At 45.6% G+C, this 18,907-nt stretch overlaps 1 protein-coding gene across 1 annotated transcript in view; it reads right to left on the bottom strand.

Moving 5' to 3' along the window:
* Window positions 1–18,907, bottom strand: part of LOC311101867 (chitobiosyldiphosphodolichol beta-mannosyltransferase-like) — a gene marked incomplete at its 3' end in the record, with an annotated part of 135,059 nt that overhangs the window by 20,579 nt on the left and 95,573 nt on the right. The gene's annotated exons all lie outside the window — the stretch shown is intronic.

Here is an 18,907-nt window from a genome sequence, read left to right as displayed (position 1 = left end):
GGTATGTCTCCACATCCTGTCATGTCTGTAGGTATGTCTCCACATCCTGTCATGTCTGTAGATATGTCTCCACATCCTGTCATGTCATGTAGATATGTCTCCACATCCTGTCATGTCTGTAGGTATGTCTCCACATCCTGTCATGTCATGTAGATATGTCTCCACATCCTGTCATGTCATGTAGATATGTCTCCACATCCTGTCATGTCTGTAGGTATGTCTCCACATCCTGTCATGTCTGTAGGTATGTCTCCACATCCTGTCATGTCATGTGGGTATGTCTCCACACCCTGTCATGTCTGTAGGTATGTCTCCACATCCTGTCATGTCTGTAGATGTCTCCACATCCTGTCATGTCTGTAGATGTCTCCACATCCTGTCATGTCTGTAGATATGTCTCCACATCATGTCATGTCTGTAGATATGTCTCCACATCCTGTCATGTCTGTAGGTATGTCTCCACATCCTGTCATGTCATGTAGATATGTCTCCACATCCTGTCATGTCTGTAGGTATGTCTCCACATCCTGTCATGTCTGTAGGTATGTCTCCACAGCCTGTCATGTCTGTAGGTATGTCTCCACATCCTGTCATGTATGTAGGTATGTCTCCACATCCTGTCATGTCTGTAGGTATGTCTCCACATCCTGTCATGTCTGTAGGTATGTCTCCACATCCTGTCATGTCTGTAGGTATGTCTCCACATCCCGTCATGTCTGTAGATATGTCTCCACATCCTGTCATGTCTGTAGATATGTCTCCATATCCCGTCATGTCTGTAGCTATGTCTCCACATCCCGTCATGTCTGTAGTTATGTCTCCACATCCCGTCATGTCTGTAGGTATGTCTCCACATCCCGTCATGTCTTTAGTTATGTCTCCACATCCCGTCATGTCTGTAGGTATGTCTCCACATCATGTCATGTCTGTAGGTATGTCTCCACATCCTGTCATGTCTGTAGATATGTCTCTACATCCTGTCATGTCTGTAGGTATGTCTCCACATCCTGTCATGTCTGTAGGTATGTCTCCACATCCTGTCATGTCTGTAGATATGTCTCCACATCCTGTCATGTCATGTAGATATGTCTCCACATCCTGTCATGTCTGTAGGTATGTCTCCACATCCTGTCATGTCATGTATATATGTCTCCACATCCTGTCATGTCTGTAGGTATGTCTCCACATCCTGTCATGTCATGTAGGTATGTCTCCACATCCTGTCATGTCTGTAGATGTCTCCACATCCTGTCATGTCTGTAGGTATTTCTCCACATCCTGTCATGTCTGTAGATGTCTCCACATCCTGTCATGTCTGTAGATGTCTCCACATCCTGTCATGTCTGTAGATGTCTCCACATCCTGTCATGTCTGTAGATATGTCTCCACATCCTGTCATGTCTGTAGGTATGTCTCCACATCCTGTCATGTCATGTAGATATGTCTCCACATCCTGTCATGTCATGTAGATATGTCTCCACATCCTGTCATGTCATGTAGGTATGTCTCCACATCCTGTCATGTCTGTAGGTATGTCTCCACATCCTGTCATGTCTGTAGGTATGTCTCCACATCCTGTCATGTCTGTAGGTATGTCTCCACATCCTGTCATGTCTGTAGGTATGTCTCCATATCCTGTCATGTCTGTAGGTATGTCTCCACATCCTGTCATGTCTGTAGGTATGTCTCCACATCCCGTCATGTCTGTAGATATGTCTCCACATCCCGTCATGTCTGTAGATATGTCTCCACATCCCGTCATGTCTGTAGGTATGTCTCCACATCCCGTCATGTCTGTAGGTATGTCTCCACATCCCGTCATGTCTGTAGTTATGTCTCCACATCCCGTCATGTCTGTAGGTATGTCTCCACATCCTGTCATGTCTGTAGGTATGTCTCCACATCCTGTCATGTCTGTAGGTATGTCTCCACATCCTGTCATGTCTGTAGATGTCTCCACATCCTGTCATGTCTGTAGATGTCTCCACATCCTGTCATGTCTGTAGATGTCTCCACATCCTGTCATGTCTGTACATATGTCTCCACATCCTGTCATGTCTGTAGGTATGTCTCCACATCCTTTCATGTCATGTAGATATGTCTCCACATCCTGTCATGTCATGTAGATATGTCTCCACATCCTGTCATGTCATGTAGGTATGTCTCCACATCCTGTCATGTCTGTAGGTATGTCTCCACATCCTGTCATGTCTGTAGGTATGTCTCCACATCCTGTCATGTCTGTAGGTATGTCTCCACATCCTGTCATGTCTGTAGGTATGTCTCCACATCCTGTCATGTCTGTAGGTATGTCTCCACATCCTGTCATGTCTGTAGGTATGTCTCCACATCCTGTCATGTCTGTAGGTATGTCTCCACATCCCGTCATGTCTGTAGATATGTCTCCACATCCCGTCATGTCTGTAGATATGTCTCCACATCCCGTCATGTCTGTAGGTATGTCTCCACATCCCGTCATGTCTGTAGTTATGTCTCCACATCCCGTCATGTCTGTAGGTATGTCTCCACATCCCGTCATGTCTGTAGTTATGTCTCCACATCCCGTCATGTCTGTAGGTATGTCTCCACATCCTGTCATGTCTGTAGGTATGTCTCCACATCCTGTCATGTCTGTAGGTATGTCTCCACATCCTGTCATGTCTGTAGGTATGTCTCCACACCCTGTCATGTCATGTAGGTATGTCTCCACACCCTGTCATGTCTGTAGATGTCTCCACATCCTGTCATTTCTGTAGATGTCTCCACATCCTGTCATGTCTGTAGATATGTCTCCACATCCTGTCATGTCTGTAGATATGTCTCCACATCCTGTCATGTCTGTAGATATGTCTCCACATCCTGTCATGTCTGTAGGTATGTCTCCACATCCTGTCATGTCTGTAGGTATGTCTCCACATCCTGTCATGTCTGTAGGTATGTCTCCAAATCCTGTCATGTCTGTAGGTATGTCTCCACATCCTGTCATGTCTGTAGGTATGTCTCCACATCCTGTCATGTCTGTAGGTATGTCTCCACATCCTGTCATGTCTGTAGGTATGTCTCCACATCCTGTCATGTCTGTAGGTATGTCTCCACATCCTGTCATGTCTGTAGGTATGTCTCCACATCCTGTCATGTCTGTAGATATGTCTCCACATCCTGTCATGTCTGTAGATATGTCTCTACATCCTGTCATGTCTGTAGATATGTCTCCACATCCTGTCATGTCTGTAGGTATGTCTCCACATCATGTCATGTCTGTAGGTATGTCTCCACATCCTGTCATGTCTGTAGATATGTCTCCACATCCTGTCATGTCATGTAGATATGTCTCCACATCCTGTCATGTCTGTAGGTATGTCTCCACATCCTGTCATGTCATGTATATATGTCTCCACATCCTGTCATGTCTGTAGGTATGTCTCCACATCCTGTCATGTCATGTAGGTATGTCTCCACATCCTGTCATGTCTGTAGATGTCTCCACATCCTGTCATGTCTGTAGATGTCTCCACATCCTGTCATGTCTGTAGATGTCTCCACATCCTGTCATGTCTGTAGATATGTCTCCACATCCTGTCATGTCTGTAGGTATGTCTCCACATCCTGTCATGTCATGTAGATATGTCTCCACATTCTGTCATGTCATGTAGATATGTCTCCACATCCTGTCATGTCTGTAGGTATGTCTCCACATCCTGTCATGTCTGTAGGTATGTCTCCACATCCTGTCATGTCTGTAGGTATGTCTCCACATCCTGTCATGTCTGTAGGTATGTCTCCACATCCTGTCATGTCTGTAGGTATGTCTCCACATCCTGTCATGTCTGTAGGTATGTCTCCACATCCTGTCATGTCTGTAGGTATGTCTCCACATCCCGTCATGTCTGTAGGTATGTCTCCACATCCCGTCATGTCTGTAGATATGTCTCCACATCCCGTCATGTCTGTAGATATGTCTCCACATCCCGTCATGTCTGTAGATATGTCTCCACATCCCGTCATGTCTGTAGTTATGTCTCCACATCCCGTCATGTCTGTAGGTATGTCTCCACATCCTGTCATGTCTGTAGGTATGTCTCCACATCCCGTCATGTCTGTAGGTATGTCTCCACATCCTGTCATGTCTGTAGGTATGTCTCCACATCCTGTCATGTCTGTAGGTATGTCTCCACATCCTGTCATGTCTGTAGGTATGTCTCCACATCCTGTCATGTCTGTAGGTATGTCTCCACACCCTGTCATGTCATGTAGGTATGTCTCCACACCCTGTCATGTCTGTAGATGTCTCCACATCCTGTCATGTCTGTAGATGTCTCCACATCCTGTCATGTCTGTAGATATGTCTCCACATCCTGTCATGTCTGTAGGTATGTCTCCACATCCTGTCATGTCTGTAGATATGTCTCCACATCCTGTCATGTCTGTAGGTATGTCTCCACATCCTGTCATGTCTGTAGGTATGTCTCCACATCCTGTCATGTCTGTAGGTATGTCTGCACATCCTGTCATGTCTGTAGGTATGTCTCCACATCCTGTCATGTCTGTAGGTATGTCTCCACATCCTGTCATGTCTGTAGGTATGTATCCACATCCTGTCATGTCTGTAGGTATGTCTCCACATCCTGTCATGTCTGTAGGTATGTCTCCACATCCTGTCATGTCTGTAGATATATCTCCACATCCTGTCATGTCTGTAGGTATGTCTCCACATCCTGTCATGTCTGTAGGTATGTCTCCACATACTGTCATGTCTGTAGATATGTCTTCACATCCCGTCATGTCTGTAGATATGTCTCCACATCCTGTCATGCCTGTAGGTATGTCTCCACATACTGTCATGTCATGTAGGTATGTCTCCGCATCCTGTCATGTCATGTAGATATGTCTCCACATCCTGTCATGTCATGTAGATATGTCTCCACATCCTGTCATGTATGTAGATATGTCTCCACATCCTGTCATGTCATGTAGGTATGTCTCCACATCCTGTCATGTCTGTAGGTATGTCTCCACATCCTGTCATGTCTGTAGATGTCTCCACATCCTGTCATGTCTGTAGATGTCTCCACATTCTGTCATGTCTGTAGATATGTCTCCACATCCTGTCATGTCTGTAGGTATGTCTCCACATCCCGTCATGTCATGTAGATATGTCTCCACATCCCGTCATGTCTGTAGGTATGTCTCCACATCCTGTCATGTCTGTAGGTATGTCTCCACATCCTGTCATGTCTGTAGGTATGTCTCCACATCCTGTCATGTCTGTAGGTATGTCTCCACATCCTGTCATGTCTGTAGATATGTCTCTACATCCTGTCATGTCTGTAGATATGTCTCCACATCCTGTCATGTCTGTAGGTATGTCTCCACATCCTGTCATGTCTGTAGGTATGTCTCCACATCCTGTCATGTCTGTAGATATGTCTCCACATCCTGTCATGTCATGTAGATATGTCTCCACATCCTGTCATGTCTGTAGATATTTCTCCACATCCTGTCATGCCTGTAGGTATGTCTCCACATCCTGTCATGTCATGTAGATATGTCTCCGCATCCTGTCATGTCATGTAGATATGTCTCCACATCCTGTCATGTCATGTAGATATGTCTCCACATCCTGTCATGTCATGTAGGTATGTCTCCACATCCTGTCATGTCTGTAAGTATGTCTCCACATCCTGTCATGTCTGTAGATGTCTCCACATCCTGTCATGTCTGTAGGTATGTCTCCACATCCTGTCATGTCTGTAGGTATGTCTCCACATCCTGTCATGTCTGTAGGTATGTCTCCACATCCTGTCATGTCTGTAGGTATGTCTCCACATCCCGTCATGTCTGTAGATATGTCTCCACATCCCGTCATGTCTGTAGATATGTCTCCACATCCCGTCATGTCTGTAGGTATGTCTCCACATCCCGTCATGTCTGTAGTTATGTCTCCACATCCCGTCATGTCTGTAGGTATGTCTCCACATCCCGTCATGTCTGTAGGTATGTCTCCACATCCTGTCATGTCTGTAGGTATGTCTCCACATCCTGTCATGTCTGTAGGTATGTCTCCACATCCTGTCATGTCTGTAGATGTCTCCACATCCTGTCATGTCTGTAGATGTCTCCACATCCTGTCATGTCTGTAGATGTCTCCACATCCTGTCATGTCTGTACATATGTCTCCACATCCTGTCATGTCTGTAGGTATGTCTCCACATCCTTTCATGTCATGTAGATATGTCTCCACATCCTGTCATGTCATGTAGATATGTCTCCACATCCTGTCATGTCATGTAGGTATGTCTCCACATCCTGTCATGTCTGTAGGTATGTCTCCACATCCTGTCATGTCTGTAGGTATGTCTCCACATCCTGTCATGTCTGTAGGTATGTCTCCACATCCTGTCATGTCTGTAGGTATGTCTCCACATCCTGTCATGTCTGTAGGTATGTCTCCACATCCTGTCATGTCTGTAGGTATGTCTCCACATCCTGTCATGTCTGTAGGTATGTCTCCACATCCCGTCATGTCTGTAGATATGTCTCCACATCCCGTCATGTCTGTAGATATGTCTCCACATCCCGTCATGTCTGTAGGTATGTCTCCACATCCCGTCATGTCTGTAGTTATGTCTCCACATCCCGTCATGTCTGTAGGTATGTCTCCACATCCCGTCATGTCTGTAGTTATGTCTCCACATCCCGTCATGTCTGTAGGTATGTCTCCACATCCTGTCATGTCTGTAGGTATGTCTCCACATCCTGTCATGTCTGTAGGTATGTCTCCACATCCTGTCATGTCTGTAGGTATGTCTCCACACCCTGTCATGTCATGTAGGTATGTCTCCACACCCTGTCATGTCTGTAGATGTCTCCACATCCTGTCATTTCTGTAGATGTCTCCACATCCTGTCATGTCTGTAGATATGTCTCCACATCCTGTCATGTCTGTAGATATGTCTCCACATCCTGTCATGTCTGTAGATATGTCTCCACATCCTGTCATGTCTGTAGGTATGTCTCCACATCCTGTCATGTCTGTAGGTATGTCTCCACATCCTGTCATGTCTGTAGGTATGTCTCCAAATCCTGTCATGTCTGTAGGTATGTCTCCACATCCTGTCATGTCTGTAGGTATGTCTCCACATCCTGTCATGTCTGTAGGTATGTCTCCACATCCTGTCATGTCTGTAGGTATGTCTCCACATCCTGTCATGTCTGTAGGTATGTCTCCACATCCTGTCATGTCTGTAGGTATGTCTCCACATCCTGTCATGTCTGTAGATATGTCTCCACATCCTGTCATGTCTGTAGATATGTCTCTACATCCTGTCATGTCTGTAGATATGTCTCCACATCCTGTCATGTCTGTAGGTATGTCTCCACATCATGTCATGTCTGTAGGTATGTCTCCACATCCTGTCATGTCTGTAGATATGTCTCCACATCCTGTCATGTCATGTAGATATGTCTCCACATCCTGTCATGTCTGTAGGTATGTCTCCACATCCTGTCATGTCATGTATATATGTCTCCACATCCTGTCATGTCTGTAGGTATGTCTCCACATCCTGTCATGTCATGTAGGTATGTCTCCACATCCTGTCATGTCTGTAGATGTCTCCACATCCTGTCATGTCTGTAGATGTCTCCACATCCTGTCATGTCTGTAGATGTCTCCACATCCTGTCATGTCTGTAGATATGTCTCCACATCCTGTCATGTCTGTAGGTATGTCTCCACATCCTGTCATGTCATGTAGATATGTCTCCACATTCTGTCATGTCATGTAGATATGTCTCCACATCCTGTCATGTCTGTAGGTATGTCTCCACATCCTGTCATGTCTGTAGGTATGTCTCCACATCCTGTCATGTCTGTAGGTATGTCTCCACATCCTGTCATGTCTGTAGGTATGTCTCCACATCCTGTCATGTCTGTAGGTATGTCTCCACATCCTGTCATGTCTGTAGGTATGTCTCCACATCCTGTCATGTCTGTAGGTATGTCTCCACATCCCGTCATGTCTGTAGGTATGTCTCCACATCCCGTCATGTCTGTAGATATGTCTCCACATCCCGTCATGTCTGTAGATATGTCTCCACATCCCGTCATGTCTGTAGATATGTCTCCACATCCCGTCATGTCTGTAGTTATGTCTCCACATCCCGTCATGTCTGTAGGTATGTCTCCACATCCTGTCATGTCTGTAGGTATGTCTCCACATCCCGTCATGTCTGTAGGTATGTCTCCACATCCTGTCATGTCTGTAGGTATGTCTCCACATCCTGTCATGTCTGTAGGTATGTCTCCACATCCTGTCATGTCTGTAGGTATGTCTCCACATCCTGTCATGTCTGTAGGTATGTCTCCACACCCTGTCATGTCATGTAGGTATGTCTCCACACCCTGTCATGTCTGTAGATGTCTCCACATCCTGTCATGTCTGTAGATGTCTCCACATCCTGTCATGTCTGTAGATATGTCTCCACATCCTGTCATGTCTGTAGGTATGTCTCCACATCCTGTCATGTCTGTAGATATGTCTCCACATCCTGTCATGTCTGTAGGTATGTCTCCACATCCTGTCATGTCTGTAGGTATGTCTCCACATCCTGTCATGTCTGTAGGTATGTCTGCACATCCTGTCATGTCTGTAGGTATGTCTCCACATCCTGTCATGTCTGTAGGTATGTCTCCACATCCTGTCATGTCTGTAGGTATGTATCCACATCCTGTCATGTCTGTAGGTATGTCTCCACATCCTGTCATGTCTGTAGGTATGTCTCCACATCCTGTCATGTCTGTAGATATATCTCCACATCCTGTCATGTCTGTAGGTATGTCTCCACATCCTGTCATGTCTGTAGGTATGTCTCCACATACTGTCATGTCTGTAGATATGTCTTCACATCCCGTCATGTCTGTAGATATGTCTCCACATCCTGTCATGCCTGTAGGTATGTCTCCACATACTGTCATGTCATGTAGGTATGTCTCCGCATCCTGTCATGTCATGTAGATATGTCTCCACATCCTGTCATGTCATGTAGATATGTCTCCACATCCTGTCATGTATGTAGATATGTCTCCACATCCTGTCATGTCATGTAGGTATGTCTCCACATCCTGTCATGTCTGTAGGTATGTCTCCACATCCTGTCATGTCTGTAGATGTCTCCACATCCTGTCATGTCTGTAGATGTCTCCACATTCTGTCATGTCTGTAGATATGTCTCCACATCCTGTCATGTCTGTAGGTATGTCTCCACATCCCGTCATGTCATGTAGATATGTCTCCACATCCCGTCATGTCTGTAGGTATGTCTCCACATCCTGTCATGTCTGTAGGTATGTCTCCACATCCTGTCATGTCTGTAGGTATGTCTCCACATCCTGTCATGTCTGTAGGTATGTCTCCACATCCTGTCATGTCTGTAGATATGTCTCTACATCCTGTCATGTCTGTAGATATGTCTCCACATCCTGTCATGTCTGTAGGTATGTCTCCACATCCTGTCATGTCTGTAGGTATGTCTCCACATCCTGTCATGTCTGTAGATATGTCTCCACATCCTGTCATGTCATGTAGATATGTCTCCACATCCTGTCATGTCTGTAGATATTTCTCCACATCCTGTCATGCCTGTAGGTATGTCTCCACATCCTGTCATGTCATGTAGATATGTCTCCGCATCCTGTCATGTCATGTAGATATGTCTCCACATCCTGTCATGTCATGTAGATATGTCTCCACATCCTGTCATGTCATGTAGGTATGTCTCCACATCCTGTCATGTCTGTAAGTATGTCTCCACATCCTGTCATGTCTGTAGATGTCTCCACATCCTGTCATGTCTGTAGGTATGTCTCCACATCCTGTCATGTCTGTAGGTATGTCTCCACATCCTGTCATGTCTGTAGGTATGTCTCCACATCCTGTCATGTCTGTAGGTATGTCTCCACATCCCGTCATGTCTGTAGATATGTCTCCACATCCCGTCATGTCTGTAGATATGTCTCCACATCCCGTCATGTCTGTAGGTATGTCTCCACATCCCGTCATGTCTGTAGTTATGTCTCCACATCCCGTCATGTCTGTAGGTATGTCTCCACATCCCGTCATGTCTGTAGTTATGTCTCCACATCCCGTCATGTCTGTAGGTATGTCTCCACATCCTGTCATGTCTGTAGGTATGTCTCCACATCCTGTCATGTCTGTAGGTATGTCTCCACATCCTGTCATGTCTGTAGGTATGTCTCCACACCCTGTCATGTCATGTAGGTATGTCTCCACACCCTGTCATGTCTGTAGATGTCTCCACATCCTGTCATGTCTGTAGATGTCTCCACATCCTGTCATGTCTGTAGATATGTCTCCACATCCTGTCATGTCTGTAGGTATGTCTCCACATCCTGTCATGTCTGTAGATATGTCTCCACATCCTGTCATGTCTGTAGGTATGTCTCCACATCCTGTCATGTCTGTAGGTATGTCTCCACATCCTGTCATGTCTGTAGGTATGTCTGCACATCCTGTCATGTCTGTAGGTATGTCTCCACATCCTGTCATGTCTGTAGGTATGTCTCCACATCCTGTCATGTCTGTAGGTATGTATCCACATCCTGTCATGTCTGTAGGTATGTCTCCACATCCTGTCATGTCTGTAGGTATGTCTCCACATCCTGTCATGTCTGTAGATATGTCTCCACATCCTGTCATGTCTGTAGGTATGTCTCCACATCCTGTCATGTCTGTAGGTATGTCTCCACATACTGTCATGTCTGTAGATATGTCTTCACATCCCGTCATGTCTGTAGATATGTCTCCACATCCTGTCATGCCTGTAGGTATGTCTCCACATACTGTCATGTCATGTAGGTATGTCTCCGCATCCTGTCATGTCATGTAGATATGTCTCCACATCCTGTCATGTCATTTAGATATGTCTCCACATCCTGTCATGTATGTAGATATGTCTCCACGTCCTGTCATGTCATGTAGGTATGTCTCCACATCCTGTCATGTCTGTAGGTATGTCTCCACATCCTGTCATGTCTGTAGATGTCTCCACATCCTGTCATGTCTGTAGATGTCTCCACATTCTGTCATGTCTGTAGATATGTCTCCACATCCTGTCATGTCTGTAGGTATGTCTCCACATCCCGTCATGTCATGTAGATATGTCTCCACATCCCGTCATGTCTGTAGGTATGTCTCCACATCCTGTCATGTCTGTAGGTATGTCTCCACATCCTGGCATGTCTGTAGGTATGTCTCCACATCCTGTCATGTCTGTAGGTATGTCTCCACATCCTGTCATGTCTGTAGATATGTCTCTACATCCTGTCATGTCTGTAGATATGTCTCCACATCCTGTCATGTCTGTAGGTATGTCTCCACATCCTGTCATGTCTGTAGGTATGTCTCCACACCCTGTCATGTCATGTAGGTATGTCTCCACACCCTGTCATGTCTGTAGATGTCTCCACATCCTGTCATGTCTGTAGATGTCTCCACATCCTGTCATGTCTGTAGATATGTCTCCACATCCTGTCATGTCATGTAGATATGTCTCCACATCCTGTCATGTCTGTAGATATTTCTCCACATCCTGTCATGCCTGTAGGTATGTCTCCACATCCTGTCATGTCATGTAGATATGTCTCCGCATCCTGTCATGTCATGTAGATATGTCTCCACATCCTGTCATGTCATGTAGATATGTCTCCACATCCTGTCATGTCATGTAGGTATGTCTCCACATCCTGTCATGTCTGTAAGTATGTCTCCACATCCTGTCATGTCTGTAGATGTCTCCACATCCTGTCATGTCTGTAGGTATGTCTCCACATCCTGTCATGTCTGTAGGTATGTCTCCACATCCTGTCATGTCTGTAGGTATGTCTCCACATCCTGTCATGTCTGTAGGTATGTCTCCACATCCCGTCATGTCTGTAGATATGTCTCCACATCCCGTCATGTCTGTAGATATGTCTCCACATCCCGTCATGTCTGTAGGTATGTCTCCACATCCCGTCATGTCTGTAGTTATGTCTCCACATCCCGTCATGTCTGTAGGTATGTCTCCACATCCCGTCATGTCTGTAGTTATGTCTCCACATCCCGTCATGTCTGTAGGTATGTCTCCACATCCTGTCATGTCTGTAGGTATGTCTCCACATCCTGTCATGTCTGTAGGTATGTCTCCACATCCTGTCATGTCTGTAGGTATGTCTCCACATCCTGTCATGTCTGTAGGTATGTCTCCACACCCTGTCATGTCATGTAGGTATGTCTCCACACCCTGTCATGTCTGTAGATGTCTCCACATCCTGTCATTTCTGTAGATGTCTCCACATCCTGTCATGTCTGTAGATATGTCTCCACATCCTGTCATGTCTGTAGATATGTCTCCACATCCTGTCATGTCTGTAGATATGTCTCCACATCCTGTCATGTCTGTAGGTATGTCTCCACATCCTGTCATGTCTGTAGGTATGTCTCCACATCCTGTCATGTCTGTAGGTATGTCTCCACATCCTGTCATGTCTGTAGGTATGTCTCCACATCCTGTCATGTCTGTAGGTATGTCTCCACATCCTGTCATGTCTGTAGGTATGTCTCCACATCCTGTCATGTCTGTAGGTATGTCTCCACATCCTGTCATGTCTGTAGGTATGTCTCCACATCCTGTCATGTCTGTAGATATGTCTCCACATCCTGTCATGTCTGTAGATATGTCTCTACATCCTGTCATGTCTGTAGATATGTCTCCACATCCTGTCATGTCTGTAGGTATGTCTCCACATCATGTCATGTCTGTAGGTATGTCTCCACATCCTGTCATGTCTGTAGATATGTCTCTACATCCTGTCATGTCTGTAGATATGTCTCCACATCCTGTCATGTCTGTAGGTATGTCTCCACATCATGTCATGTCTGTAGGTATGTCTCCACATCCTGTCATGTCTGTAGATATGTCTCTACATCCTGTCATGTCTGTAGATATGTCTCCACATCCTGTCATGTCTGTAGGTATGTCTCCACATCCTGTCATGTCTGTAGGTATGTCTCCACATCCTGTCATGTCTGTAGATATGTCTCCACATCCTGTCATGTCATGTAGATATGTCTCCACATCCTGTCATGTCTGTAGGTATTTCTCCACATCCTGTCATGTCTGTAGATATGTCTCTACATCCTGTCATGTCTGTAGATATGTCTCCACATCCTGTCATGTCTGTAGGTATGTCTCCACATCCTGTCATGTCTGTAGGTATGTCTCCACATCCCGTCATGTCTGTAGATATGTCTCCACATCCTGTCATGTCATGTAGATATGTCTCCACATCCTGTCATGTCTGTAGATATTTCTCCACATCCTGTCATGCCTGTAGGTATGTCTCCACATCCTGTCATGTCATGTAGATATGTCTCCGCATCCTGTCATGTCATGTAGATATGTCTTCACATCCTGTCATGTCATGTAGATATGTCTCCACATCCTGTCATGTCATGTAGGTATGTCTCCACATCCTGTCATGTCTGTAAGTATGTCTCCACATCCTGTCATGTCTGTAGATGTCTCCACATCCTGTCATGTCTGTAGATGTCTCCACATCCTGTCATGTCTGTAGATGTCTCCACATTCTGTCATGTCTGTAGATATGTCTCCACATCCTGTCATGTCTGTAGGTATGTCTCCACATCCCGTCATGTCATGTAGATATGTCTCCACATCCCGTCATGTCTGTAGGTATGTCTCCACATCCTGTCATGTCTGTAGGTATGTCTCCACATCCTGTCATGTCTGTAGGTATGTCTCCACATCCTGTCATGTCTGTAGGTATGTCTCCACATCCTGTCATGTCTGTAGATATGTCTCTACATCCTGTCATGTCTGTAGATATGTCTCCACATCCTGTCATGTCTGTAGGTATGTCTCCACATCCCGTCATGTCTGTAGATATGTCTCCACATCCTGTCATGTCTGTAGATATGTCTCCATATCCCGTCATGTCTGTAGGTATGTCTCCACATCCCGTCATGTCTGTAGTTATGTCTCCACATCCCGTCATGTCTGTAGTTATGTCTCCACATCCCGTCATGTCTGTAGGTATGTCTCCACATCCTGTCATGTCTGTAGGTATGTCTCCACATCCTGTCATGTCTGTAGGTATGTCTCCACATCCTGTCATGTCTGTAGATATGTCTCCACATCCTGTCATGTCTGTAGATATGTCTCTACATCCTGTCATGTCTGTAGATATGTCTCCACATCCTGTCATGTCTGTAGGTATGTCTCCACATCATGTCATGTCTGTAGATATGTCTCCACATCCTGTCATGTCATGTAGATATGTCTCCACATCCTGTCATGTCTGTAGGTATGTCTCCACATCCTGTCATGTCATGTATATATGTCTCCACATCCTGTCATGTCTGTAGGTATGTCTCCACATCCTGTCATGTCATGTAGGTATGTCTCCACATCCTGTCATGTCTGTAGATGTCTCCACATCCTGTCATGTCTGTAGGTATGTCTCCACATCCTGTCATGTCTGTAGGTATGTCTCCACATCCTGTCATGTCTGTAGATGTCTCCACATCCTGTCATGTCTGTAGATATGTCTCCACATCCTGTCATGTCTGTAGGTATGTCTCAACATCCTGTCATGTCATGTAGATATGTCTCCACATTCTGTCATGTCATGTAGATATGTCTCCACATCCTGTCATGTCTGTAGGTATGTCTCCACATCCTGTCATGTCTGTAGGTATGTCTCCACATCCTGTCATGTCTGTAGGTATGTCTCCACATCCTGTCATGTCTGTAGGTATGTCTCCACATCCTGTCATGTCTGTAGGTATGTCTCCACATCCTGTCATGTCTGTAGGTATGTCTCCACATCCTGTCATGTCTGTAGGTATGTCTCCACATCCCGTCATGTCTGTAGGTATGTCTCCACATCCCGTCATGTCTGTAGATATGTCTCCACATCCCGTCATGTCTGTAGATATGTCTCCACATCCCGTCATGTCTGTAGGTATGTCTCCACATCCCGTCATGTCTGTAGTTATGTCTCCACATCCCGTCATGTCTGTAGGTATGTCTCCATATCCCGTCATGTCTGTAGGTATGTCTCCACATCCCGTCATGTCTGTAGTTATGTCTCCACATCCCGTCATGTCTGTAGTTATGTCTCCACATCCCGTCATGTCTGTAGGTATGTCTCCACATCCTGTCATGTCTGTAGGTATGTCTCCACATCCTGTCATGTCTGTAGGTATGTCTCCACATCCTGTAATGTCTGTAGATATGTCTCCACATCCTGTCATGTCTGTAGATATGTCTCTACATCCTGTCATGTCTGTAGATATGTCTCCACATCCTGTCATGTCTGTAGGTATGTCTCCACATCATGTCATGTCTGTAGGTATGTCTCCACATCCTGTCATGTCTGTAGATATGTCTCCACATCCTGTCATGTCATGTAGATATGTCTCCACATCCTGTCATGTCTGTAGGTATGTCTCCACATCCTGTCATGTCATGTATATATGTCTCCACATCCTGTCATGTCTGTAGGTATGTCTCCACATCCTGTCATGTCATGTAGGTATGTCTCCACATCCTGTCATGTCTGTAGATGTCTCCACATCCTGTCATGTCTGTAGGTATGTCTCCACATCCTGTCATGTCTGTAGGTATGTCTCCACATCCTGTCATGTCTGTAGATGTCTCCACATCCTGTCATGTCTGTAGATATGTCTCCACATCCTGTCATGTCTGTAGGTATGTCTCAACATCCTGTCATATCATGTAGATATGTCTCCACATTCTGTCATGTCATGTAGATATGTCTCCACATCCTGTCATGTCTGTAGGTATGTCTCAACATCCTGTCATGTCTGTAGGTATGTCTCCACATCCTGTCATGTCTGTAGGTATGTCTCCACATCCTGTCATGTCTGTAGGTATGTCTCCACATCCTGTCATGTCTGTAGGTATGTCTCCACATCCTGTCATGTCTGTAGGTATGTCTCCACATCCTGTCATGTCTGTAGGTATGTCTCCACATCCCGTCATGTCTGTAGGTATGTCTCCACATCCCGTCATGTCTGTAGATATGTCTCCACATCCCGTCATGTCTGTAGATATGTCTCCACATCCCGTCATGTCTGTAGGTATGTCTCCACATCCCGTCATGTCTGTAGTTATGTCTCCACATCCCGTCATGTCTGTAGGTATGTCTCCACATCCTGTCATGTCTGTAGGTATGTCTCCACATCCCGTCATGTCTGTAGGTATGTATCCACATCCTGTCATGTCTGTAGGTATGTCTCCACATCCTGTCATGTCTGTAGGTATGTCTCCACATCCTGTCATGTCTGTAGGTATGTCTCCACACCCTGTCATGTCATGTAGGTATGTCTCCACACCCTGTCATGTCTGTAGATGTCTCCACATCCTGTCATGTCTGTAGATGTCTCCACATCCTGTCATGTCTGTAGATATGTCTCCACATCCTGTCATGTCTGTAGGTATGTCTCCACATCCTGTCATGTCTGTAGATATGTCTCCACATCCTGTCATGTCTGTAGGTATGTCTCCACATCCTGTCATGTCTGTAGGTATGTCTCCACATCCTGTCATGTCTGTAGGTATGTCTGCACATCCTGTCATGTCTGTAGGTATGTCTCCACATCCTGTCATGTCTGTAGGTATGTCTCCACATCCTGTCATGTCTGTAGGTATGTATCCACATCCTGTCATGTCTGTAGGTATGTCTCCACATCCTGTCATGTCTGTAGGTATGTCTCCACATCCTGTCATGTCTGTAGATATGTCTCCACATCCTGTCATGTCTGTAGGTATGTCTCCACATCCTGTCATGTCTGTAGGTATGTCTCCACATACTGTCATGTCTGTAGATATGTCTTCACATCCCGTCATGTCTGTAGATATGTCTCCACATCCTGTCATGCCTGTAGGTATGTCTCCACATCCTGTCATGTCATGTAGGTATGTCTCCGCATCCTGTCATGTCATGTAGATATGTCTCCACATCCTGTCATGTCATGTAGATATGTCTCCACATCCTGTCATGTATGTAGATATGTCTCCACATCCCGTCATGTCATGTAGGTATGTCTCCACATCCCGTCATGTCTGTAGATATGTCTCCACATCCCGTCATGTCTGTAGATATGTCTCCACATCCCGTCATGTCTGTAGGTATGTCTCCACATCCCGTCATGTCTGTAGTTATGTCTCCACATCCTGTCATGTCTGTAGATATGTCTCCACATCCTGTCATGTCTGTAGGTATGTCTCCACATCCCGTCATGTCTGTAGATATGTCCCCACATCCTGTCATGTCTGTAGATATGTCTCCATATCCCGTCATGTCTGTAGGTATGTCTCCACATCCCGTCATGTCTGTAGTTATGTCTCCACATCCCGTCATGTCTGTAGGTATGTCTCCACATCCCGTCATGTCTGTAGTTATGTCTCCACATCCCGTCATGTCTGTAGGTATGTCTCCACATCCTGTCATGTCTGTAGGTATGTCTCCACATCCTGTCATGTCTGTAGGTATGTCTCCACATCATGTCATGTCTGTAGGTATGTCTCCACATCCTGTCATGTCTGTAGATATGTCTCCACATCCTGTCATGTCATGTAGATATGTCTCCACATCCTGTCATGTCTGTAGGTATGTCTCCACATCCTGTCATGTCTGTAGGTATGTCTCCACATCCTGTCATGTCATGTAGGTATGTCTCCACATCCTGTCATGTCTGTAGATGTCTCCACATCCTGTCATGTCTGTAGGTATGTCTCCACATCCTGTCATGTCTGTAGGTATGTCTCCACATCCTGTCATGTCTGTAGATGTCTCCACATCCTGTCATGTCTGTAGATATGTCTCCACATCCTGTCATGTCTGTAGGTATGTCTCAACATCCTGTCATGTCATGTAGATATGCCTCCACATTCTGTCATGTCATGTAGACATGTCTCCACATCCTGTCATGTCTGTAGGTATGTCTCCACATCCTGTCATGTCTGTAGGTATGTCTCCACATCCTGTCATGTCTGTAGGTATGTCTCCACATCCTGTCATGTCTGTAGGTATGTCTCCACATCCTGTCATGTCTGTAGGTATGTCTCCACATCCTGTCATGTCTGTAGGTATGTCTCCACATCCTGTCATGTCTGTAGGTATGTCTCCACATCCCGTCATGTCTGTAGGTATGTCTCCACATCCCGTCATGTCTGTAGATATGTCTCCACATCCCGTCATGTCTGTAGATATGTCTCCACATCCCGTCATGTCTGTAGGTATGTCTCCACATCCCGTCATGTCTGTAGTTATGTCTCCACATCCCGTCATGTCTGTAGGTATGTCTCCACATCCTGTCATGTCTGTAGGTATGTCTCCACATCCCGTCATGTCTGTAGGTATGTATCCACATCCTGTCATGTCTGTAGGTATGTCTCCACATCCTGTCATGTCTGTAGGTATGTCTCCACATCCTGTCATGTCTGTAGGTATGTCTCCACACCCTGTCATGTCATGTAGGTATGTCTCCACACCCTGTCATGTCTGTAGATGTCTCCACATCCTGTCATGTCTGTAGATGTCTCCACATCCTGTCATGTCTGTAGATATGTCTCCACATCCTGTCATGTCTGTAGGTATGTCTCCACATCCTGTCATGTCTGTAGATATGTCTCCACATCCTGTCATGTCTGTAGGTATGTCTCCACATCCTGTCATGTCTGTAGGTATGTCTCCACATCCTGTCATGTCTGTAGGTATGTCTGCACATCCTGTCATGTCTGTAGGTATGTCTCCACATCCTGTCATGTCTGTAGGTATGTCTCCACATCCTGTCATG

Source organism: Coregonus lavaretus, assembly GCF_964263955.1.
Source record: "Coregonus lavaretus genome assembly, chromosome: 2".
Taxonomy (NCBI): Eukaryota; Metazoa; Chordata; class Actinopteri; order Salmoniformes; family Salmonidae; genus Coregonus; species Coregonus lavaretus.
Note: the sequence above shows the minus strand (reverse complement) of the source record. Positions and strands in the feature narration are given on the sequence as shown.